The sequence below is a fragment of the Callithrix jacchus genome, chromosome 6 (assembly GCF_049354715.1).
Source record: "Callithrix jacchus isolate 240 chromosome 6, calJac240_pri, whole genome shotgun sequence".
In the NCBI taxonomy this organism is placed as follows: domain Eukaryota; kingdom Metazoa; phylum Chordata; class Mammalia; order Primates; family Cebidae; genus Callithrix; species Callithrix jacchus.
The window spans coordinates 159,262,596-159,286,877 of NC_133507.1; the positions used below are offsets into that span (position 1 = coordinate 159,262,596).

Genomic DNA, 24,282 nt, shown 5'->3' on the forward strand with positions numbered 1-24,282 from the left:
ATATATATACATTTTTTTTTGAGACGGAGTCTCTGTCACCCAGGCTGGAGAGTAGTGGCACGATTACAACCTCTGCCTCCTGGGTTCAAGCAATTCTCCCCTCTCAGCCTCCCAAGTAGCTGGGATACAGATGTGTGCCACCAGGCCCAGCTAATTTTTGTATTTTTAGTAGAGATGGGGTTTCACCATGTTGGCCCAGGCTGGCCTCAAACTCCTGACCTCAGATGATCTGCCCACCTCAGCCTCCGAAAGTGCGGGGATTTACAGGGATGAGTCACTGCACCCAGCCAATTTTTGCATGTGTGTGTGTGTGTGTGTGTGTGTGTGTGTGTGTGTATTTGAGAGAGGGTCTCCCTCTGTCACTCAGGCTGGAGTACAGTGGCACAATCATGGCTCACTGCAGCCTTTGCTTCCCAGGCTCAGTGATTCTCCCACCTTAGCCCCCCAGGTAGCTGAGACCATAAGGGCATGCTACTATGCCCAGCTAGTTTTTGTATTTTTGGTAGAGATGGGATTTTACTATGTTGCCCAAGTTGCTCTCTAACTCTGGAGCTCACTTTGCCTCTGCCTCCCAAAGAGCTGGGATTATAGGTGTGAGCTACCACATGTGGCCAATTGTGAGATATTCTTATGAATGAATAACATATCCACCTATTAAGAGGAATAACATGGCCAGACTGTAATCCTAGCACTTTGGGAGGCCAAGGTAGGAGAATTGCCTGAATCCAGGAGTTAGAGACCACATCTCTAAAAAAAAAAATTAAAAATTAGCCAGCTGGCACATGCCTGCAGTCCCAGCTACTTTGGAGGCTGAGGCAGAAGGATTTGCTTGGGCAGGGAGTCAAAGTTGCAGTGAGCTATGATTGCACCACTGCACTCCAGCCTGGGTGACAGAGTGAGACCTGTCTCAAAAAAAAAAAAAAAAAAAAGAGTAATATGGATTTCTATATATCAATATGGATAGATTTCAAAAATCTATGTAGTTAAAGAACTAGGATGTCTTTTGTGAATGTATGCATACATACCCAAGAGTGAAACTGTTGGCTTGTAGACATTTCTTCAACTTTAGTAGACGCCACCTGTTCTCCGAAGCCAGTGTATAATATTCACTCCCGTCCGCAGTGTATGAGCCTTTGCTCCATGTCCTTACCGTCTTTTTCCTTTTAGCCATCCTGACAGGTGTGAAGCAATCCCGGATGGTTTCTTTTCCTGCTGACTAGTTAGTGGCTGATAGCTTGCTGGAGCCTGGAACTCCTGGTCTCAAGGGACCCTCCAGCCTGAGCCTCGAGGTAGCTGGGACTTCGGGCACCACCTCTCCCAGGTTCACAGGCTTCTTGCCATTTGGCTAACCCCATGTGTGAAGTGCCTGATCAGTCATTTGCTGATTTTTCCTGGGGACTTTCTGCCTTTTCTTGCGGACTGATAGACAAGAGTTCTGGCTGTGAGATACATGTGTGCCAAGTATCTCCTCCCACCCTGCAGCTTGTCTTCCGACTGGCTTGGCGGTGTGGTCTGGTGAAGAGCATCCAGTTAGAGTGTAGTCTAATGCATCCTTCACGGTCTGTGAAGAGCAGCCGGTTAGAGTGTAGCCTATGCATCCTTCGTGTCCTTCATGACTAGCCTTTTCGTGTTCTGCCTAAGGAAGCTTTGCCTTCATGCAACCATTTTCCTATGAGCTCTTCTAGAAACGTAGTTTTACCTTTTACCTTTAGATCTACAAGCCATCTAGAACCTGAATTCCATTATAATCTCTCCTTTAAGGTGGTGGGAGGGGGCTGGGAGGACGTAGCAGCCCACTGGGTGCAATGGCAGCCCTGTCCCCAAGGGTAGCAAGTGCCTCCCGTCACTAATTTTCTCTGCTTTGCTCTGACCTCGGCTCCTCCAGATGCCCCCCTCGAGGCTGGCCCTACCCTGCAGTCAGTTCTTCGGGCTTCCTCGGGGGCTGGGCACTGCCCTGCTACTGATCCTTAACCCTCCTGTGGCTGGCGGGTTCCAGGGACAGCCAAGACCACCTGCCTGCGGGACCCGTGGAGCCCGGACCCCTGCAGGCTCACCCAGGAGCCTCACCAGCAGCCCAGTGCACGGGACCCGCCCCGCACCCAACTCTCCTGTCCCGGAGGCCCCGGGCTATGGGGCTTTGGGGAACCTGTGGTGCCTGGGCCACCCCCTGCATGGAGCTCTGGATGCCGGGCAAGGCCACCAGCGTCCACCATCCAAAGGGCGATGGGAAGCAATCCCTCCAGCCATGGCGGCGATGCCCCCCGCGTTCTGACTAACCGCATGTCCTGGACCCCTGCACCCCCTGTAGCCTCGCGCTGGGTGTAACCGCGCCCCATGTCCTGGGATCCCGCGCCCCGGGTAACCTGGTTCAGTGTAACTGCATTGGTGTGAAGGGTGCGCCCTGGGCGTGGCCATCCTGCCCTCCCAGCAGCACTCAGATGTGAGCCCCCAGGGCTCGGCCCAGCAGCGCTGCTGCTTCCAGGGCCCGAGCTGGGGGTGGGGGCGGAGCTGAGAAGCGGTTCCCCCTGCGCCCACGATCGCAGTGCCCCGGGATCCCTGAGGCGCCTCCATGTCCCCTGCAGGCTGTTCCGGCGGGCAGGCAACCCACCCCAGGGCTCCCTGTGATACAGCTGGCCTAGAATTAGAACCAGTACAATGCCATTTTAAAATGGGAAAACTGTTTCCATTCTCCTCACAGTGACTGCTAGCCACGGCTTCTGTAAACTACTAAGATGACCTTGCAAAATGCAGAGAGAGGACAAGCTGCATACTTTCTCTTATCTGTAACTGCCAGAATTGCTGGCCTTTGTTTACCAAAGTAAGCACCCCCAGATAATTCCATCCTGGCGCCGAGTAACCTAAAATTATGTGGGCCCCACACCTGTCCAAATAATGTATAAACTAATGTTTACCTTGACCTCTGTAAACCACTTAGGTGGCAATCGGAATGACAAAAGTCCCCTGGCCCTTGGAATATCTGGAGCCCCCTCACCCTCCTCTCAGCCTAGGAGGTGATTGACAGCTTTCATTCCCATCTCCGCTCCTCACCCCCACTCCCAAGGTGGTTTTGTGGGTATAAAAAGGTCTTGTCACTCTTCTTTCTCTGCCACGGGTTGGAGAGACGTGAGTCCTCCGTGGTCGCCGGCAATAAACCCTGTAATTTGGCATGCTTTCGTTCTGGTGTTGACTTTCTGTGCCGAGTGCGATATAACACCCCTTGTGGATGAACACCCCTGCTGCCCCTGCTGCCCCTGCTGCCCCTGGCCCTGGCCCTGGCTCTGGCGGCACCTCCACGCGGCCCTCGGAGGGACCCCCACCTCCCGGGGAGTTGGGGGACAGTGGCTTCCCCCTACACGGAGAGGTCGGTGGGCACCGTGGACCCGCCCCGCCCCTGTCTGAGGAGCCCACTCGGCCACAGAGGGGCAGTGAGAAGGAGGCCGCCCCTCCAGGAGACTAGGGAGGCCTGATCGTGCCCTTAGCTGCCCTTGCGGCTGCTGGCCGGGGCCCTGAATGGACAGATGCCAACAGGCAGGAGATGAGAGGGCTGTACCCCTGCTCCAGGCCCCTTAGTAACCCCACGCCGCCGCTTGCAGAGGTTTTTTCTGGATTCCCATAGGCGCAGCCAGGCCCTGCATGGCACCTAGTTCCCCGCTCCCGTCCCACCCCATCCACACCCCAACATCAAAACGATTCAGGGTTCTGTGGAGTGAAGACACCCCTGTTCCCCCGCTCCATACCGCACCCAGAGCAACAGCTGGTATCTGTGGGTTAGCGGTTATCTCCCTCTAAATTCATATGTTGAAGGCTTAACCCCCACCCCCCATACCTCACCGTTGGTTCCCCCTAAGTTTTATTTGGAGAGAGGTCGTTAGGATGGGCCCTAATCCCATATGACTGGTGTCCTTAAAGGGGACATCTGGAGGCGGAGGCACACACAGGGAGAAGACAACAGCCCCCACAAGCCAGGGAGAGAGGCCCAGGCCAGACCGCAGCTCAGAGCCTCAGCAAGAAAACTGCCACTCCTCTACTTGGATTTCTGGCCTCCCCAAAGAAGAGACCATACATTTCTGTTGTTTAAACCACTTAGTGTGTGGTAAATATTTTCTTTTTTTTGAGACGGAGTCTGGTTCTGTAGTCTAGGCTAGAGTGCAGTGGCGCAACCTTGACTCTCTGCAACCTCCGCCTCCCGGTCCTGGTTCAAGTAATTCTCCTTCCTCAGCCTCCCGAATAGCTGGGATTACAGGCAGGTGCCACCACGCCCAGCTAATTTTTGTATTTGTAATAAAGATGGGGTTTCACCATGTTAGTAAGGCTGGTCTTGAACTCCTGACCTCGTGATCTGCAGACCTCGGCCTCCCAAACTGCTGGGATTACAGGCATGAGCCACCGTGCCCTGCCGCAGCCAAATATTTTCTAATAGTTCGTAGATTTATCTCTATCTAAACAGATCATTTTATTAAAAATATTTTTTCTTTTTTTTTTTTTTAAAGTTGGAGTTTCACCATGTTGGTCAGGCTGGTCTTGAACTCCCAACCTCAGGTGATCCACCCACCTTGGCCTCCAAAGTGCTTGGATTACAGGTGTGAGCCACAACACCCGGCCTCAAAAGACTTTTTGTTTCTCTCTTCCTCCCTCCCTTCTTTCCTTTCCTTCCTTTCTTCCTTTTCTCGCCTTTCTCTCTCCCTTCCTTTCCCTCCCTCCTTCCCTCCCTTTCTTTCTTCCTTTCTTTCCCTTCCTTCCTTCCTTCCATCCTTCCTTCCCTCCTTCCTCTTTCATTTCTTTTTCCCTCCTTCTCTCCTTCCCCTTCCTTCCTTCCTTCCTTCCCTTTCTTTCTTTCCTTCTTCCTTCCTTTTTTTTTTTGAGACGGGGTTTCGCTCTTGTTACCCAGGCTGGAGTGCAATGGCGCGATCTCGGCTCACCGCAACCTCCGCCTCCTGGGTTCAGGCAATTCTCCTGCCTCAGCCTCCTGAGTAGCTGGGATTACAGGCACACGCCACCATGCCCACCTAATTTTTTGTATTTTTAGTAGAGACGGGGTTTCACCATGTTGACCAGGACGGTCTTGATCTCTTGAGCTTGTGATCTACCCGCCTCGGCCTCCCAAAGTGCTGGGATTACAGGCTTGAGCCACCGCACCCGGCCCTTTCTTCCTTTCTTTCCCTTCCTTCCTTCCATCCTTCCTTCCATCTTTCCTTCCTTCCCTCCTTCCTCTTTCTTTCTTCCTTCCCTTCAACAGAGTCTCACTCAGTCAGGCAAAGAATCAGCATGTCAGTGTGTTCAGCTCTCTTATTCTTTAATTCTCCATTTTAAAGTTTAACTTCCTGGTTCTCTGTGTCCTTGCCACTGGTTTCAGTAAACAACTTTCCTGCCAGTTCTAATCAGTAGTTCATATCTGTTGTCCTGGTCATCTGCTTTGACCTGAGTCACCCCTGGTCACCTGCTTTGACCTGCTCCTAACCGTCCTTCCAGCCAAACTACCCACCCTGCCACTCATACTTGTACCCCTGCTCTCTTTAAAATAGCCAATCGGAATTAGCTTAGACTGTGTGGTCCTAACCCTAGCCAGGAGGGGAATGAAACAGCAGTAGGGGCGACCTGCCTCAGGAATAAGAAACTTTCCCTTCCCTCGTCCAGGTGTGTGCTCACCAGTGCTCCATCTGTAATACACATCCTTCTATAGAAGTAAGTTGTCTTGCTGAGAAAATTTATATTCTTGTGCTACTTCTTTTGTGGCACCAAAAATTTACATTTAACAATTGGTGGCTTATACGGGTACCCATTCCCCTCTGGGGTGATCTCTGGTTCTCTCTCATAAGGAGGTACCCCTCCACTGCTTTGTTGCAGAGGCCCCAGGAATGAGAAGTCAGGACCCACCTGGTGCAAGGAATAAACCCCGACTCTCAGCAATGTCAAAAGAAACTGGCCAGTGACATGGGATAAAGGATCCTCACATACTGCGGCTGCCATGCAAATCTGTGCACAGACAAAGGAAGGAAATGCCCAGGAGCTGGCAAAGTATTTTCTTGGTGGTCAGGATGGACCAAGGTAAAGAAAAGCCACAGGGTGGGGGGGGGGCATGATTCTTTGGCCAGGACATACCAAAGTAAGAGAAGCCACCAGGGGGCCGGGACAGTGAAGTATTCCTTGGTCGGGAAATCTTGGGGGTTAAAAAAAAAAAAGAGAGAGGTCAGACATTTCCGGTAAGGGAAATTGAGCCTCACCCCAAAATGCGAGTAATTTCTGTTTCAGGAAATTGAGCCTTACCCCAAAAATAAGTAAGGTAATGGATAAAAAGGATAAAGCTAGTAACAATAATGTCCTCCCGAATAATCCCCTAGGCCTAATGCTAAAATATTAGAAAAATAATGAAAGGACCAAAAACAAGAAAAAGCAGCTACCTCCCCAGACGCTTCTCCTATCCCTGTCGTTTCCCTCCTTGTAACCCTGCCTCTTGGGAATCATCCCAAGAGCCCACTCAGGACCAGCCTGACTACCCTTCCCTAAAAGGACTTCAACACAAGATAGAGCAATGTAAAAAAGATATTCAGAACTTCCCTTTCCCCTCTCTTCACGGGAAGAAAGAGGCATAATCCGTAGAGCTGCTATGGGAGCCTAGGAACGTGACCACACACCACCACCGCCCTGGCCAAAACCTTCCTACAGTGAATGAAAAATTTCCCGCCCAGGACCCCGATGGAACAATATCAACACAGCCCACCAAGAAAACATGCAGAATCTTAGAGAATTAATAATAAAGGGGATTAAAAAGTCAGTACCCTGCTGGGCGTGGTGGCTCACACCTATAATCCAAGCACTTTGGAGGCCAAGGCGAGAGGATCACCTGAGGTCAGGAGTTCAAGACCAGCCTGACCAACATGGTAAAGCCCCATCTTTAAAAACATAATAATAATTTAAAAAAAACAATCAGACCCTGAACCTAGAATCTTACCAGAACATTTAGTATGCTGCAAGGGAAAGGGCCTATAAGATTTTTTAAACAGATTAAAAGAACAAATGAGAAAACATGCTGTTCTAAGTCTCAAGGATCCTCTTGAGGGCATGTTAGAACTTCATTTTGTCACTAATAATTGGCTGGATATTAACAAGGAATTACGAAAGATAGAGAACTAGAAAGGTATGCTTATAGAAGAGCTTCTAAAAAATATATTAAAGGAGAGAGAAAGACAGAGACAACAGAGGATATCAGAGAGAGACAGAGGGAAAGAGAGAGACCAAGAGTCAGAGAAAGAGCGAGAGAAAGCGAAAGATAAAAGTAGTAAAGAGAAAGCAGCATGCCCTATTCCTTTAAAAGCCAGAGTGGCTGGGCGCGGTGGTCACGCCTGTAATCCCAGCACTTTGGGAGGCCGAGGTGGGTGGATCACAAGGTCAAGAGATCGAGACCATCCTGGTCAACATGGTGAAACCCCATTTCTACTAAAAATACAAAAAATTAGCTGGGCATGGTGGCACGTGCCTGTAGTCCCAGCTACTCAGGAGGCTGAGGCAGGAGAATTGCCTGAACCCAGGAGGCGGAGGTTGCGGTGAGCCGAGATCGCGCCATTGCACTCCAGCCTGGGTAACAAGAGCGAAACTCCGTCTCAAAAAAAAAGAAAGCCAGAGTAAATTTAAAACCTATAATTGATAATTCAAGGTTTTCTCTGTGGTGGCTTCTTAAACCCCGTTGTTCCCAGTCCTATACTATTACAGTCACCAGTAATATACAGTAACAGGTTTAAAAGATGCCTTCTGGGCTTGTCCATTGGCAGAGGCCAGCTGGGACCTATTTGCCTTTGAGTGAAAAGACCCTCAGTCTGGTCGAAAATAGCAATACCAATGAACAGTCTTACCCCAAGGGTTTATGAAGTTTCCAAATTTATTTAGTCAAGTATTAGAACAAGTCATTTAATTAGCAAAGGTAAATGAAAAATTGAGCTTAAATGGATTGAAGGCAACAATATTCATGCCTCTGCTGGAGACTAAATAAGAACTTAGAAAATTTTAGGATTGCCAGGCGTGGTGGCTCATGGCTGTAATCCCAGCACTTTGGAAAGCTCGAGGCTGGTGGATCACCTGAGGTCAGGAGTTCGAGACCAGCCTGACCAACATGGAGAAACCCCATCTCTGCTAAAAATACAAAAAATTAGCCAGGTGTGGTGGCACATGCCTGTAATCCCAGCTACTTGGGAGGCTGAGGCAGGAGAATTGCTTGAATCTGGGAGGCAGAGGTTGCGGTGAGCCGAGATTACTCCACTGCACTTTAGCCTGGGCAACAAGACTGAAACGCCATCTCAAAAAAAAAAAAAAAAAAAAGAAAGAGAATGTTGAGATTAGTTGGATACTGTTGCCTCCATCTATACCAATTCTAAGTACACCTCTGAAGTGGCTTTTGCATTTGGAAACAAAAATTTGGACTAAATGAGGTCTTATTAATAGCAAAGAATAATTAAAATCCCAAATTTACAAGGTTTTCAACAAAAGTAAAGTTTGCTAAAAGTATAACAGGTATTATCCTAACTTCTAATCTTGTGGCCTTAGGCAGTCTAGTCTGCAGATATGAAGGAAGTTTGCTTTGGAAAAGAACAGTTACCATCTTTCACAAAAAAAAGAGGGAGAATTTATGTTAAAAGAATCCCATATGGTAAATTCTTTTTTTTTTTTTTTTTTGAGACGGAGTTTCGCTCTTGTTACCCAGGCTGGAGTGCAATGGCGCGATCTCGGCTCACCGCAACCTCCGCCTCCTGGGTTCAGGCAATTCTCCTGCCTCAGCCTCCTGAGTAGCTGGGATTACAGGCACGCGCCACTATGCCCAGCTAATTTTTGTATTTTTAGTAGAGACGGGGTTTCACCATATTGACCAGGATGGTCTCGATCTCTTGACCGCGTGATCCACCCGCCTTGGCCTCCCAAAGTGCTGGGATTACAGGCATGAGCCACCATGCCCAGCCTTTTTTTTTTTTTTTTTTTAATTCTTATCCTAAAATAAATTAACTGGTGTTTAAAGAAAGTTATGTTTACAAGTCAGAAAGTTGAGTCAGAAAGATGTCAAAGATCATCTGTGAAAGTCATGAAATACGTTATAAAAGGGAATTTATGCAAGAAATGTTGTGTGATTTAAAAGTAATGAGGTCTCCTGAATGTAAAACTATTAAAGAAAGAGTTATGTGCAAGGTGTGTAAGCAAAGTTAAAAAACACTTTTGGTAAAAAGATTATGAGGAGGCATAAGAATGTGGATTTTTACCTACGTTAGAAACAAGTTAAAAAATATTTTGTTTTGAAGGTTTAAGCAAATTATAAAACATTAATTATAAAGGAAATTCTGTGTGTAAACATATTGACTGAAGTTAAAGTGGTATCATCCAGTTTTTCTGTGAACTGGACATAAACGAAAAGCACAACAGTTTTTTGTGTTTTGTTTGTTTGTTTGTTTTTGCACTAACCTGCACTTTAACAAGAATTATACAGGGTTAAAAGGAGTCTATAAAAATCTTACTTTATGGTGGGACATTAAAATTGGATAAGTGTGTCTACAAGGTATAATTAAAGTTTAATTTAACATTAATAAAAAGGTGAAATTTAGCTAATCTGGTATAAAATTATACAGAAAGCATTGTCAAATATAAAATGGTGTTTGGCTTTCTTTGATTTAAAAACTAATAAAAATAGGTGCTAAAGAGAAGTCAGAAGGAAAATGGATTTTGTCAGACCAGAGAGAAATGTCATCCAAATGCTTTATGAGGGGAATCTGCATCAAGGGGCCCTCTGGGGTCCCCAAGCCATGTGTGATGCCGTCCTCAGAGTTTATGAGTGCATAGGAATTTTTTTTTTAGATGGAGTCTTGCTCTGTTGCCCAGGCTGGAGTGCAGTGGTGCCATCTCAGCTCACTGCAATCTCTGCCTCCAGGGTTCAAGAAATTCTGCCTCAGCCTCCTGAGTGGCTAGGATTACAGGCATGTGCCAATACCACCAGCTAATTTTTTTTATTTTTAGTAGAGATGGGGTTTTGCCATGTTGGCCAGGCTGGTCTCAATCTCTTGACCTCATGATCCACCCGCCTCGGTCTCCCAAAGTGCTGGGATTACAGGCGTGAGCCACCGTGCCCGGCCCACCCCTGGCGTCTCTCATACACCAACATCAGACTGGGAACCACATCCTTGTCAAAAGTTGGAGAGAAGGAAAAGCTCAAACTGGCCTGGGAAGGACATCACCTAGTGTTCCTAACCACTAAAACTGCAGTCCGAACAGCAGAAAGAAACGATAGACCCAGCACCATCACACCCAAGTCACAAAGCGCCACTCCCTCCAGAGTCATGGGCTATAGTCCAGGGGAAAACCCTACCAAACTACAGCTAAGAAAAATCTTTCTTTCATCTATTCTATTACGCTTCTTCTTTCCTGGCTCTATTGCTGACCACCTAGTTATTAATGTAACCAAGTCAATTTTGCCTCAAACTATTACATTTGATGCTTCCCTTTTTATACCCTGTGGAGACCTGCCAAGTCAGAGGCGACTCTGTTAACTGGAATAAATTCGTTTGAGAAGAGTTTGACAGAGATTCCAGTGTAAACTGGAAATCTCGTCCTCCTAGAACAGAGCTTCTCTCAATGTTGTTCCAATGCTCTATAAAATACTAAAGAGCAAGGATGGACCACACCAACTAGTACTTGCAGTCTCTTAAAACCAGGTATTCATGTTACTTAAGGAGTTACCCCTCCCCACTGTCCGCTAAACTAATGTAATCCAGTACAGATTACCATCTCTGCTCCGAAGAGTTCTTCTCCTTCATTAAGCCGTTTCTACCGTACAGGAGTGGAAGTCTCCGGGAAGGACCCGGTAGGATCCTTTGAAATGTGCTTCATTGCTTCCTCACCTCCTGCACCCCCTTCCCCCTCTCCTAAGTTTTCCGCTAACCAAACCTCTCCTTATGTACCCAATGATAAAACCAAAGTAGCTGTTGCAAAGATTAAAGGTTTAAAACAAACTATAGCAGTTGAAACAGAGTATCAGGATGCAAATGCTTGGCCGGAATGGATTATATATTCTATTCACATGCGAAACAAGAGTGACAGTTACACTTGTGTGACAGGCAGGCCAGAGACCCAGATTGTCCCCTTTCCACTTGGGTGGTCCTCTCACTGACCAGGGATGAGCTGTATGGTAGCTCTCTTCCAGAACCCCACAGCCTGGGGCGATGAGTCATGGACTCTATCACTGCCGTTCCCTGAGGTTAAGAGCCCTGCAGGTCATCCTTCAAGGCCATCCGGCCTGCAGCTCCTGATGTTAACTTCTTCTCGTGCCTTTCACAGCAGGGGGACGTTGGCATTCTTGAAGACTTAACAGGGTGCAGTGAGACCAAGCCTTTTCAAGAGGTTACCAGTCAGTCTGCCCTTGTTCTTCCCCAGGCAGATGTATGCTGGCATTGCAGGGAACTATTGCTGGGTACTCTGCCAAGTAATTAGAGCAGCACTCCTGCTCCAGTTCAACTGACCATCCCTTTCGCCCTAACATTCTGTCGACACAATAAAAAAAGAAAAAGAAAAATCTAAAAAAAGAAGTGCCTCACATGGGTCCTTTAACTCCCTTGTTTATATAAACACTATTGGAGTTACCAAATAAATGTAAAGCCGGAGATCAAACAGCCGCAGAATTTAGGTCAATATTTTCATAGGTGACAATTAATAAAAATGTAAATTAAATAAATGACATCTTGGAGTATATTTGAATTCAAGTTGCTGACCATAACATAAATAAAAATTTTTAAAAATTTTTAAATAAATAAATTACATTTATTGTGATCAGCAGCAGTTTGTTAATTACACCAGGAACGCTGTCAAAGGGGCTAAGCCAAGGCATGTTAAGGAAGTTTGAAGATGGGGGATTGTTGGATGTAGTGCACTCCAAGTTTCTCTTCAAAGAATCAATGTGTCAGAATGTTCAGCTCTCTTATTCTTTAATTCGCCATTTTGAAGTTTAACTTCCTTGTTCTCTGTGGCCCCTTACCTCTAGTTTCAGTAAACAACTTTCCCACCAGTTCTTTTTTTTTTCTTTTTGAGACGGAGTTTCGCTCTTGTTACCCAGGCTGGAGTGCAATGGCGCGATCTCGGCTCACTGCAACCTCCGCCTCCTGGGTTCCAGCAATCTCCTGCCTCAGCCTCCTGAGTAGCTGGGACTACAGGCACGCGCCACCGTGCCCAGCTGATTTTTTTGTGTTTTTAGTAGATACGGGGTTTCACCATGTTGACCAGGATGGTCTCGATCTCTTGACCTCGTGATCCACCCTCCTCGGCCTCCCAAAGTGCTGGGATTACAGGCATGAGCCACCGCGCCCGGCCCTGCTTTCCTACCAGTTCTAATCAGTAGTTCACATTTGTTCCCCTGGTCCCCTGCTTCGTCCTGATTTATCCCCAGGCACCTGCTCTGCTGTAACTGTTTTTCCTGCCAAACCACTCACCCAGCCACTCTGGCTCACACCCTTGCTCTTTAAAATAGCCAATCGGATTTAGCTTAGACTGTGCAGTCTAACCCTAGCCAACAGGGACCGACACAGCAGTAGGGGTGGCATCAGGGATAAGAACCTCTTCTCCTCCCCTGTTCAGGTGCGTACTTGCCATTGCTCCATCGGTGAGATACACACCCTTCTATAGAAGTAAATTGCCTTGCTTTGAAAATTAATATTCGAGTTCTACTTCTTTTGTGGCACTGAAAATTTACATATAACACAACAAGAGCTTGTACTTGTGTGATATAGCTGGCCTAGAGTTAGAACCTGTACAATGCCATTTTATAAAGAGACAAAACTGTTTCCATTCTCCTCACAATGTCTGCTAGCCATGGCCTCTGTAAACTGCTAGTTTACAAACTGTTTCCATTCTCCTCACAATGTCTGCTAACCTTGGCCTCTGTAAACTGCTAAGTTTACTTTGCAGAATGCAGAGAGGTAAAGCTGCATACCTTCTCTTATCTGTAACTGCCAGAATTGCTGGCCTCTGTTTACCAGTACTGACCAGAGTAAGCACCCCCAGATAATTCCATCCTGGCTCCAAGCAACTGAAAAATCTGTGGACCCCACACCTGCCCAAATAATGTACAAACTAATGTTTATCTTGACTTCTGTAAACCACTTAAGTGGCAATCGGAATGACAAAAGTCCCCTGGCCCTTGGAATATCTGGAGCCCCCTCACCCTCGTCTCAGCCTAGGAGGTGATTGACAGCTTTCATTCCCATCTCCGCTCCTCACCCCTACTCCCAAGGTGGTTTTGTGGGTATAACAAGGTCTTGTCACCCTTCTTTCTCTGCCACGGGTTGGAGAGACATGAGTCCTCCGTGGTTGCTGGCAATAAACCCTGCAATTTGGCATACTTTTGTCTTGGTGTTGACACTCTGTGCTCGGTGCAATACAACACTTGGAACATGATGAAGGTCTTACCTGGGGTAAGGACACTGCATTTGGAGGAAGGGGTATGAGCACTGGGCCTGCTGGGCCTGGCGATGCCAGCTCACCCAGACTGCAGATTCTGCCTCTGGGGGCCAATCCTCCACTGAAACCTGCAGCCAGGAATGCCTACCCCAATGAGGCATGCATGGAGTGTGCCCCGCCCACATTGAGGGCTGGATGGATGAGTGGAGGTGGATGGCTAAGTGGAGTCATTGCCCTTCCAAGGATTTCCTGGAAGGAAGGGACAAAATGTTTGTTTCTTCAAAATTCCTGTGTTGATGCCCTAATCCACAGTGTGGCTGTATTTGAAGATGGGGCTTCTACGGAAAGCAATTAAGGTTAAATGAGGCCATAAGGTTGGGGCCCTAACCTGGCAGGATTTGGGGCCTTATAAGGAGACATCAGAGAGCTCTCTTGCTCATGTTCCTGCTCTCTCTCTACCCCAGCACTCAGAGGCCGCGCGAGCACAGCCATATGGTGGCTGCTTACAGGCAAGAGGAGGCCTCAGAATGAACCCTACCTGGCCAGACCTTGATCTTGAACTTCCCAGCTTCCAGACTGTGAGAAAATAAACATCCGCTGTGTAAGCCACCCAGTCTGTGATATTTTATGGCAGCCTAAGCAGAATAAGATGCTGGCAGAGGCCACTTTTCCTGCCTAGGAGATCCTTCCCTCACCTAGCAGGTTCCCATGCCCTGTACCAGCCCAGGACCATGGCCCTGGACCAGGCTGGAAAGACAGATAGCTCAGGCCATCTCCCCTCCACATCCCAACTGGAAGCCTCTGGGATTGAACTTAAAGGGGTAGGAGAGGAAGGGATGTGAGGACATTGTCTCCCCTGCCCTTCCTGGGGCAACTACATTGTGAGACTCACAATTGAACCTCCACCCCCCCCCCATACACACCTCTCTTTGGAGTTCAAGTACAACTCGCCATCATTAGCATTAACACAGAGATCATAAGACTGACAAAACAGGCTCTTTGTAGCAAATAGCATAGCGGCTGTGTGACTGGAGCAAAGCAAGGCCCTCCCAGAGCATTGAAATTCAGAGTTAGGGACACCAGCCGCTGCCCTATGTCATGGATTGTAAGACAACTGAGGCCAGACCCTAGCTCCCTGGAGGCAGCTGGGAGGGCAAGGCCAGTCCACAGAGGCCAGGAATCAGGTGCTGGACCTGCAGGCAAACACACTCACAGCACCGTCTCCAGCTTCCCAGAGCTGGCCTCAAGTTCTCTGTACCAGCGGCCTCAGGGTGTGCCGGCTGAGGGCAAATCTCAGAGTCAGGCTGCCTGGCTTTAAATCCTAGCTCTGCCATGGCGGATGTGTAAACCAAAAATAAAATTCTAAGCCCCCTAATCAACTAAATGGACCCCTCTTCTCCACCAAGGGGATTCCAAAGAAACCTGAAAAATAGGCCAGGCGCGGTGGCTCACGCCTATAATCCCAGCACTTTGGGAGGCCGAGGCGGGTGGATCATGAGGTCAAGAGATCAAGACCATCCTGGTCAACAAGGTAAAACCCCATCTCTACTAAAAATACAAAAATTAGCTGGGCATGGTGGTGCGTGTTTGTAGTCCCAGCTACTCGGGAGGCTGAGGCAAGAGAATTGCTTGAACCCAGAAGGTGGAGGTTGCGGTGAGCCGAGATCGTGCCATTGCACTCCAGTCTGGGTAACAACAGCGAAACTCCGTCTCAAAAAAAAAAAGAAGAAGAAAAATTAGTTCCGGCCATGATGGGAAGAAGGGGTCAGACTGCCTCCTTATACCCTCCTCCCTTTGGAATTCAAGCACAACTCAACAGCGTTAACCTTAAAACAGAGATCATAAGACTGACAAAACAGGCTCTTTGTAGCAATAAGATACCAAATTCCAACCGACTCTCGTACAGCATCACAGGACAGTGGGCCCTGAAAGAAAGAGAAGTGTTTTACCCCGAAATCCTTTTTTTTTTTTTTTTTTTTGGTGCTGTGACTTGGATCCCAAAACACATTCTTTGACATATTTTGAAATGGCTCTGCACAGCTGCCTGTTGTAGGGAAAATCTGCGTTCTGCAGAGAATTCCCTTCCCTTTCCAGGTCTTTTCCCAATCCAGCAGAGATCAACCAAGAGTCTGACATCTTTTTAGTCTGGTAAGAAATATTCTTACCATCTATTTCTCTGAAGCCTGCTATCTGGAGGCTTCACCTACATAAGAACCTTGGTCTACACGGTACCTTATCTTATTATTCTTTTCTATTGATTCCAGTTCATTAGACAATAACTATTTTAACCAATTGCCAATCAGAAAATCTTTGAATCCGCCTGTGATCTGGAAGCCCCTAACCACCTTTCTCTGCTTCCAGTTGTCTGTCCTTCCAGACTGAACTAATGTACACCTTGCATGTATCACTTGGTGTCTGCCTGCAACTTCTGTCCCCCTGTTACCAGAAAGGGGTCCTGATCCAGACCGCAAGAGAGGGTTATTGGATCTCAAACAAGAAAGAATTATAGGCGAATCCACAGGGTAAAGTGAAAGCAAGGATATTAGAGTAGTAAAGAAATAAAAGAATGGGGCCAGGCGTGGTGGCTCAAGCCTGTAATCCAAGTACTTTGGAGGCCAAGGCGGGCGGATCACCTGAGGTCGGGAGTTCATGACCAGCCTGACCAACATGGTGAAACCCTGTGTTTTTTTTTTTTTTTTTTTTGAGACGGAATTTCACTCTTATTACTCAGGCTGGAGTGCAATGGCGCGATCTCAGCTCACCGCAACCTCCGCCTCCTGGGTTCAAGCAATTCTCCTACCTCAGCCTCCTGCGTAGCTGGGACTACAGGCTGTGCCACCATGCCCAGCTAAGTTTTGTATTTTTAGTAGAGATGGGGTTTCACCATGTTGACCAGGATGGTCTTGATCTCTTGACCTCGTGATCCACCCGCCTCGGCCTCCCAAAGTGCTGGGATTATAGGCGTGAGCCACCACGCCCAGCCTGAAACCCCGTTTTTAAAAGAAAAAAAAGAAAAGAAAAGAAATAAAAGAATGGGCCAGGCGAGGTGGCTTATGCCTGTAATCCCAGCACTTTGAGAGGTCGAGGTGGGCTGATCACCTGAGGTCAGGAGTTCCAGACCAGCCTTACCAACATTGAGAAACCCCATCTCTACTAAAAATACAAAAAAAGGGCCGGGCACAGTGGCTCACGCCTATAATCCCAGCACTTTGGGAGGCCGAGGCGGGTGGATCACGAGGTCAAGAGATCAAGACCATCCTGGTCAACAAGGTGAAACCCCGTCTCTACTAAAAATACAAAAATTAGCTGGGCATGGTGGCGTGCGCCTGTAGTCCCAGCTACTTGGGAGGCTGAGGTAGAATTGCCTGAACTCAGGAGGCGGAGGTTGCGGTGAGCTGAGATCGCGCCATTGCACTCCAGCCTGGGTAACAAGAGCAAAACTCCATCTCAAAAAAAAAAAAAAAAAAAAATTAGGCTGACATGGTGGCATATGCCTGTAATCCCAGCTACTCGGGAGGCTGAGGCAGAAGAATTGCTTGAACCGGAGGTGGAGGTTTCGGTGAGTCAAGGTTGCGCCATTGCACTCCAGCCTGGGCAACAAGAAGGAAACTTCATGTCAAAAAAATAGGAAAAGGAAATACAAGAATGGCTACTATGTAGGCAGAGCTGGCTAGCCACTTTTATGGTGATTTCCTGATTATATGCTAAACAAGGGGTTGATTATTAATAAGTTTTCCAGGAAAGGGCTGGGGAATGCCTGGAACTGAGGGTTCCTTCCGTTTTTAGATCATATAGGGTAACTTCCTGACTTTGCCATGACATTTGTAAACTGTCATGGCATGGGTGAGAGTGTCTTTCAGCATATAGATGCATTATAATTAGTGCATAATGAGCAGTGAAGACAAGCAGAGAACGCTTTCGTCGCTGTCTTGGTTTTGGTGGGTTTTGGCCAGCTTCTTTATGATATCCTTTTATCAGTAAGGTCTTTGTGACCTGTACATGTGCCAACCTCCTATCTCATCCTGTGACTTAGAATGCCTACCCTCCTGGGAATGCAGCCCAGTAGGTCCTACCTTATTTTACCCAGCCCTTATTCAAGATGGAGTTGCTCTCATTCAAATGCCTCTGACACCCCTAAAATGTATAAAAATCGAGCTGTAATCCAACCACCTTGGTCACATGTTCTCAGGACCTCTTGAAACTGTGACTCAGGCCTTTGTCACTTATATTTAGCCCTGAATAAAATATCTTCAAATATTTTACAGTTTGACCTTTTTTGTCAGCAGACTACTTAACTTCTTTGTCAGTTTCCTCATCTATAAAATGGGGATACTACTTGTTTCATGGGGTTATTGAGAGAATTGAGTTAATAAACTAGGAAGTCCTAAATAAGTCTTATTGAAAGAACTAGGGAGCCACATGAAATGGAGCTAGAAATGTCTTCATTCATCCATGGCGGCAGAATCTGGGCCTATGTGGGCCAGTGTGTGGTGCAATTCATTCTGCGGACAGTGGCACTAATGAGTAAGCCACGTGCTCATGCCATTCCAGCAGCACCTTCACAGACTGCATTCTTCAGTCCTCATCTCACCAGGACTCATGCTGCCAGCTCATGCAGTCTCTGTCCAGCAGATGTCTTTTGATCACCTGGATGTCCCAGAATGGGAAAGGGGGTGGTAGGAGGCGAGGCTGGAGGAAGAAGGAAGAAGAGGGCTGAGGAGCTGAGCTGAGTCAGGGAAACAGACCATGACAATAAGGAAGAGGGAAGCGCAGGGTTCCAAGGAAGACGCAGAGGGCATCTGCACTACCCCCCTCCCCCGACTTTGAGGCCTCTGAGAAGGTGGTGTCTAAGCTTAGGAAAACTTGAGGGTTAGCCAGCCAGAAAAGGGAAAGACATGGTCCCAAACACAAGAAATAGCACAAGTTGTGTTTTCTTTCTTTCCTTCTTTCCCTTCCTCTTTCTTTTCTTTTCTTTCTTTTTCCTTCTTTCCCTCCCTCCCTCTTTCCTCTCTTTCTTTCTTTCCTCTCTCTCTCTCTCTCTTTCTTTCTTGATGGAGTCTTGCTCTCTCACCCAGGCTGGAGTGCAATGTCGGGATCTCAGTTCACTGCAACCTGTCCACCTCCCAGGTTCAAGCGATTCTCCTTCTGCAGCCTCCCAACTAGCTGGGATTATAGGCGAATGTTATCACGCCCAGCTTTTTGTTAAGTAGAGACGGGGTTTCAACACGTTGGCCAGATTGGTCTCCTACTCCTGACCTCAGGTGATCCGTCTGCCTCAGCCTCCCAACCAAAGTGCTGGGATTACAGGCGTGAGCCACTGCACCCAGCTGAGTTGTGTTCTTGACCAGTTTTCCTGACTCCCCTCCTATCGACTCACTTGGAGCCAAAGCCTTTATTATGAGGACAGGCTCTGGCCCTGCCACCCAAGGGGGAGTGCAGTGGTGCGATCATGGCTCACTGCAGCCTTGACCTCCCGCGCTCAGGTGATTCTCCCCCCTCAGTCTTCTGAGTAGCAAGGAGTACAGGTGCTTGCCACCATGCCTGGCTAATTTTTGTATTTTTTTTTTTTTTGTAGCGATGGGGTCTTGCCACGTTGCCCAGGCTGGTCTTGAACCCTTGGGCTCAAGGGATCCTCCCATTTTGGCCTCCCGAAGTGCTGGGATTATAGGCAAGAGCCACCAGGCCGTCAGCCAGGTTTAGGAAGAGAACCTGGTATTGCCAATCCGCTGTTAGGAACCTCTCCGTGGGGTTTTTGGAAATGAAAATCTAACTCCTTGTCTCCTGACCGTCTCCCTGCTGAACCTCATCTTTCCGATGGCCCACTCCCCCAGGGGCCTGCCTGACCCCCAGGGCGGACCCTTGTCTACCACACACGACGCTGACGGGCAAGAGATGAATCTGGGCTCCACGAGCGGGAAAGAGGACAAGTTGAAATGGATTTTTAACTTGAAACACATTTGAGAGAGAAAAGACGGAATAAACGAGACATGACAAGATAGTGGGGCCTGCGGGCGCAGCACACGGGTTTGCGTTAGTGGCGGTTTGTGCTTCTGACCGCCGGGTCTCCCTCACCGCCCGCACTGCAGGCTGCGGGGGCCGGTCCAGTCCTTTACACTCCAGGTACGGTGCTGGCCAGCGGGAGCTCCAGCCACGGAGGCCGCTCCTTCAGGGAAGGAGAGCGCGGGCTCCTCGGAGCCCCTAGACCCTGCAAACCACGAGTGAACCCGCCCTGGAACGCCAAGTGCAAAACCCCCAGCGCTCGGGCGCTCGGGCACTCGGGCTTCGGAGCCAACTCGGAAACCCCGCCCCTAACTGCTACTCGCCAATCAGCGACAGCCTCAAAATCCGTGCCCGCCCCCCCCGGCCGCGCCCTCTGCCAATGAGCGAAGTCTGAGCGTCCTGTCGCCCAGCCGAGTCCCGACCGGCCCCCGCCATTGTTCGTGTGTCTGGTTCCAAATAAAGTTTTTTGCGACTTTGAATTTTTTTTTTTTTTTAAAGCGCCCGCTGCTGTCGCTGCAGCCGCGGGCGAAAGCGGCCGAGTCCCCGCCCCGCCACTTCCGGTCCCGCCGCCGGGAGCCGGTGCGGCTGTGAGGGGCCGCATCACGCAGCAGCCGCCCCGGCCGGGCATGGTGTTGGGCGCCGGGCCCGCATCACCTGTCTCGGGGAGCCCAGGTGAGGAGCGACCGCGCTGCTCTGCGGCGGAGCGAGGTGCGGCGGCCGGTGCACGGGCTGGCCTGCGGGCCGGGCGGAGGGTGCGGGCGGCGCCGGGGCTGCCTCAGGCCCGCGGGCTTCCTCACGCCGGGCGCCAGGCGGGCGCGGGCACCTGGACGCGAGGCCGAGCGGCGGGAATGGGAAGGAGGCACGGGCCGCGGGCAGTGAGCCGGGGGTTGGGGTCGGCGTCGGCGGCCGGGGCGCTGGCCCGGCCCGGCAGTGAGTGACCGTGGCGGCTGCGGCGGGGGACGGCCCGCGCCGAGTACCTGGTGTGAGCCAGGCCCCACCTGGCCGCGCTCACGCCCCACTCGCGGAATGTGCTGCCTGCGTTGTCCGGAGGAAGCGGGGCGCCCGGCGCCCGGCCAAGGTCACCGGCCCGTCGTGGCCGCAGGAAGCGGGACTGGACTCCCGATCGCCGTAGGAGTCGCGCTAGGCCGTGGGGAGCGGGGGAGGTGATGGGAGTGAGAACCCGGCCCAGTCCGCGTACCTGCGGCGGGAAGAGCCAGTATGGACGCTTACCCACAACTGGGGGCGCCCCGACTAGTTTGGAAAGTGTTTACCACGGCCAAGGAGACGAGGAGGGAAGGACATTGGAGCAGTTAGTGCAGCAGAGTCTTGGTTCCAGACCTGGTTCTGCTGGTGTGTCATCTTGGGTGTGGCCTTCTCCTCCCTGGGCTCAGTTTCCTCATCTGTCACAGGAAAGAATTGGGGCCCCCACTCCGCATCCCCAACCCCCTGGAAGTGGTGACAGGATGGGTTGGAATAGCCAGAGAAGGCTTCTCAGAGGAGGAGACGCTGGAATCTAGGGAGGAATCTTCCCCTTAAGGAAGGGGTAGGATTCGTTGGTGAAGGGAAGGAGGACGTTCCAGACCTGGGTATCGGATTGAATAGAAGCTTCTGGAAATGAGCAGGGTGTTGTTAAGGAACAAAGAGGAAACGGGCCTGCCTGGTGCAGAGGAATCCTGGCCGAGGAGTGGGGTGAAGGCAAGGGGGAAGCATAGACGTGGCAGAGGGGGACTGAGAGACAGAATCACGCCAAGCTTAGTGCTGTGGGGCTGGAGGACCCCGCCTGGACACACCTGCCATTCAGGTAGTAGACCGTGCAGGAAGGGGCAGATCTACTACTGAAAATAAAAAGGACTGGGCTCCAAAGATGTCAGGCAACCAGAGTACTCCTCTGCCAAGCGGGAGCTTCCTGGGCACTGGCATTCTGTAGAAGAGTGGGATATGGACTTTGTTGTGCCCTGATCTGGGCTCCTTTGGCTGGGGAAGTTGAGTGTCCCCTAGTGACCCGCGTTTATGCTTGGATTGAGACGTCTCCATGAGGAAGGAATTGTAAGTAAGTAGTCCCCTCACCTTGAGCTGACTGGCCCCTGGTGTCCCTGCACAAGTGACATGGCCTGGTTTTGCCATTGCTCGCAGGGATGCTGAGTAAATATCACTTGATGGTATTAGTAAATTGTACACCAGATCCTCTTCTCTGGGCAGTCTGAAAGCAGGTCCCACCCAGGGGAGGAACCTAACTGGGCCAATTACAACTTGTGGGATTTAGCGACTGAGCATGCTGTTCAGAACAGCTGATGTGTTACGGAAATGCTGCCTTAGAGCATACTTTGCAGGAAAGGGGAAGTTTTGCTTTAAACCGCATCTTCAGGAGTTGAAGCATATTGAATAAGGAAAAGAATTCTGAAGCAACTGCAGGTATTCAACCAGCCTCTTGACAGTTACACTACTTATTTTTTGTTAGAACCCTTTGGTATAGATTTAATTTTACAACTATGGAAACATTTCCAAATTAGGCCTTGGGTTTTTCCTTAAAGTGGCATGTGAAAATGATACACATGATAGAAAAACAGATGGCCATTATGTCCTTATGTTTTTAGAATGTTAGGTACATTTTTTATCTTCTATGGAAAACAAAACAGCAGTGTTACATTCTTTTATATTTCAAGTCATAAACTTGAAGATAGTAAACAAGCAGTCGGACTCTTCTAGTGGAATTGAATATTGGGGCATCTTGTGCCCACAGAGAAGACTTGAGCGTGGCATGATAGGGGGCATAAAAGCATTAAGTGCCGCCTGTGGGCTGTAGTGGTGCAGAAGAGTTTCTTGGTGGTGAGCCTTTCAGTATGTGAGGGATCATCACTCTCCCCAGGCTCCCCTGAGCGGCTCCCTCAGTGCAGGCTATGGGGCTCTTCATTCTGACTTCCTAGGGTACTGCCTGCTGAACTCATGTTCAAACATGTTGTGCTTTTATTTTGTAGTTCTTTGCTTCATTTTTGTTGTCAAGGTCAGCCAGAGGATAAAACATGGTAGTCCTTGTGTAGGGCATCTGGTGGGTCCACCTGGCCCCCAGGTAATGGATGGATACACGTCTTGGTCCATAATCGGGTGACCCTGACAATGTGACAGGACTGATGTGCTCGAGTCTGCACACATGGCAGCAGACTTGGCCGGTAAGGGACACACTTTCGTAACAAGGAATCCTTTCGAGGGATTTTTGACAAGGTCATTCCAGGTAGGGGCTGAAGCAGGAGAGCTTAGCTTTAGACCGTGCTACTCTCTCTGGCAGCTGAAACCCCTACAGGTGTTTGTGACTATTTCCTGTGAAGTAACTTCATCAGCTGAACACAGTTGCTTTGCCCTGGGTGCAGCAGTGAAGATGCGCTCGTCCACTTAAGGAGGTGGCGTAGCACTGAAGAAACTAACATTGGTTTCTTTTCACATTTTTGTCAACTTTATTGAGGCATAATTGAAATACACTAAACTTCCCACACTTAAACTGTGTAATTGATCAGTCTGAAACGATGACCACAGCACTTTGGGAGGCCGAGGCGGGTGGATCACGAGGTCAAGAGATTGAGACCATCCTGGTCAACGAGGTGAAACCCCGTCTCTACTAATACAAAATTAGCTGGGCATGGTGGTCCGTGCCTGTAGTCTCAGATACTGGGAGGCTGAGGCAGGAGAATTGCTTGAACCCAGGAGGCGGAGGTTGTGGTGAGCTGAGATCGCGCCATTGCACTGCAGTCTGGGTAACGAGCGAAACTCCGTCCCCCCAAAAAAAAAATCCCGACATGGTGGCTCATGTCTGCAGTCCCAGTTCTATGCATTATTTTCATTTTTAAAACATTTAAATTTTTTTTATTTTTTTGAGATGCAGTTTCGCTCTTGTTGCCCAGGCTGGAGTACAATGGCACAATCTTGGCTCACTGCAACTTCCACCTCCCAGGTTCAAGCGATTCTTCTGCCTCAGCCTCCCGGGTAGCTGGGATTACAGGCACCCGCCACCATGCCTGGATTTTTATTTTTTTATTTTTTAGTAGAGATGGTGTTGCGCCATGTTGGCCAGGCTAGTCTAGAACTCCTGACCTCAGGTCATCCACCCACCTGGGCCTCCCAAAATGCTGGGATTACAGGTGTGAACCACCGTGCAGGCCTATATTGTGTTTTCATGGTACAAACAATAGAAAATAAAATCTGATAGCCTTTAGGGGATATGCAGAAGATGGTGTGAGAAACTGTAAGAGACCTGGGTTAAAAATGGTTTAAAATGCCAGTGAGGAGAGGAGTATTCTTATTTGACCTTTAGGATCTTTTTTTTTTTTTTTTTGAGACGGAGTTTCACTCTTGTTACCCAGGCTGGAGTGCAATGGCGCGATCTGTGCTCACCGCAACCTCCGCCTCCTGGGTTCAGGCAATTCTCCTGCCTCAGCCTCCTGAGTAGCTGGGATTACAGGCACGCGCCACCATGCCCAGCTAATTTTTTGTATTTTTAGTAGAGACGGGTTTTCACCATGTTGACCAGGATGGTCTCGATGTCTTGACCTCGTGATCCGCCCGCCTCGGCCTCCCAAAGTGCTGGGATTACAGGCGTGACCACCGCGCCCGGTCTGACTTTTAGGATCTTAGCCTCAACCTAAAATTTCTGTGCTTAGGTCAAGCTTTTCACATGGAATTTTTTAGATCATTTTCTGTTGAAGACCATCAGAGGAGTATTGAAATAAAGTGATATGAAAGCAACAAAGGAAATTGTGAAAATATTGAACTAGTGACAAATTTTTGTCCTCAATCAAAAGAAGTTCCAGAGCTCCTCTCTGACTGGCAAAGTAAGCAAGAGTTAGGAGGAAGATTAATGTCAGTTTATGTTAGAAA

The 24,282-nt window shown here is 49.0% G+C and overlaps 1 protein-coding gene across 5 annotated transcripts in view; it reads left to right on the forward strand.

Moving 5' to 3' along the window:
- Nucleotides 1-19,966: 19,966 nt before the first annotated feature.
- Nucleotides 19,967-24,282, forward strand: part of UBE2F (ubiquitin conjugating enzyme E2 F (putative)) — an 80,522-nt gene continuing 76,206 nt past the window's right edge. For 4 of the 5 annotated variants that reach the window (XM_002749956.6, XM_054258086.2, XM_017973852.4 and 1 more), the window contains exon 1: nt 19,967-20,088. The gene's annotated coding sequence lies outside the window, so the exon portion shown is untranslated. Of the gene's footprint in view, nt 20,125-24,282 lie in introns of all 5 variants that reach the window. The other variant, XM_035306203.3, reaches the window with a different exon arrangement.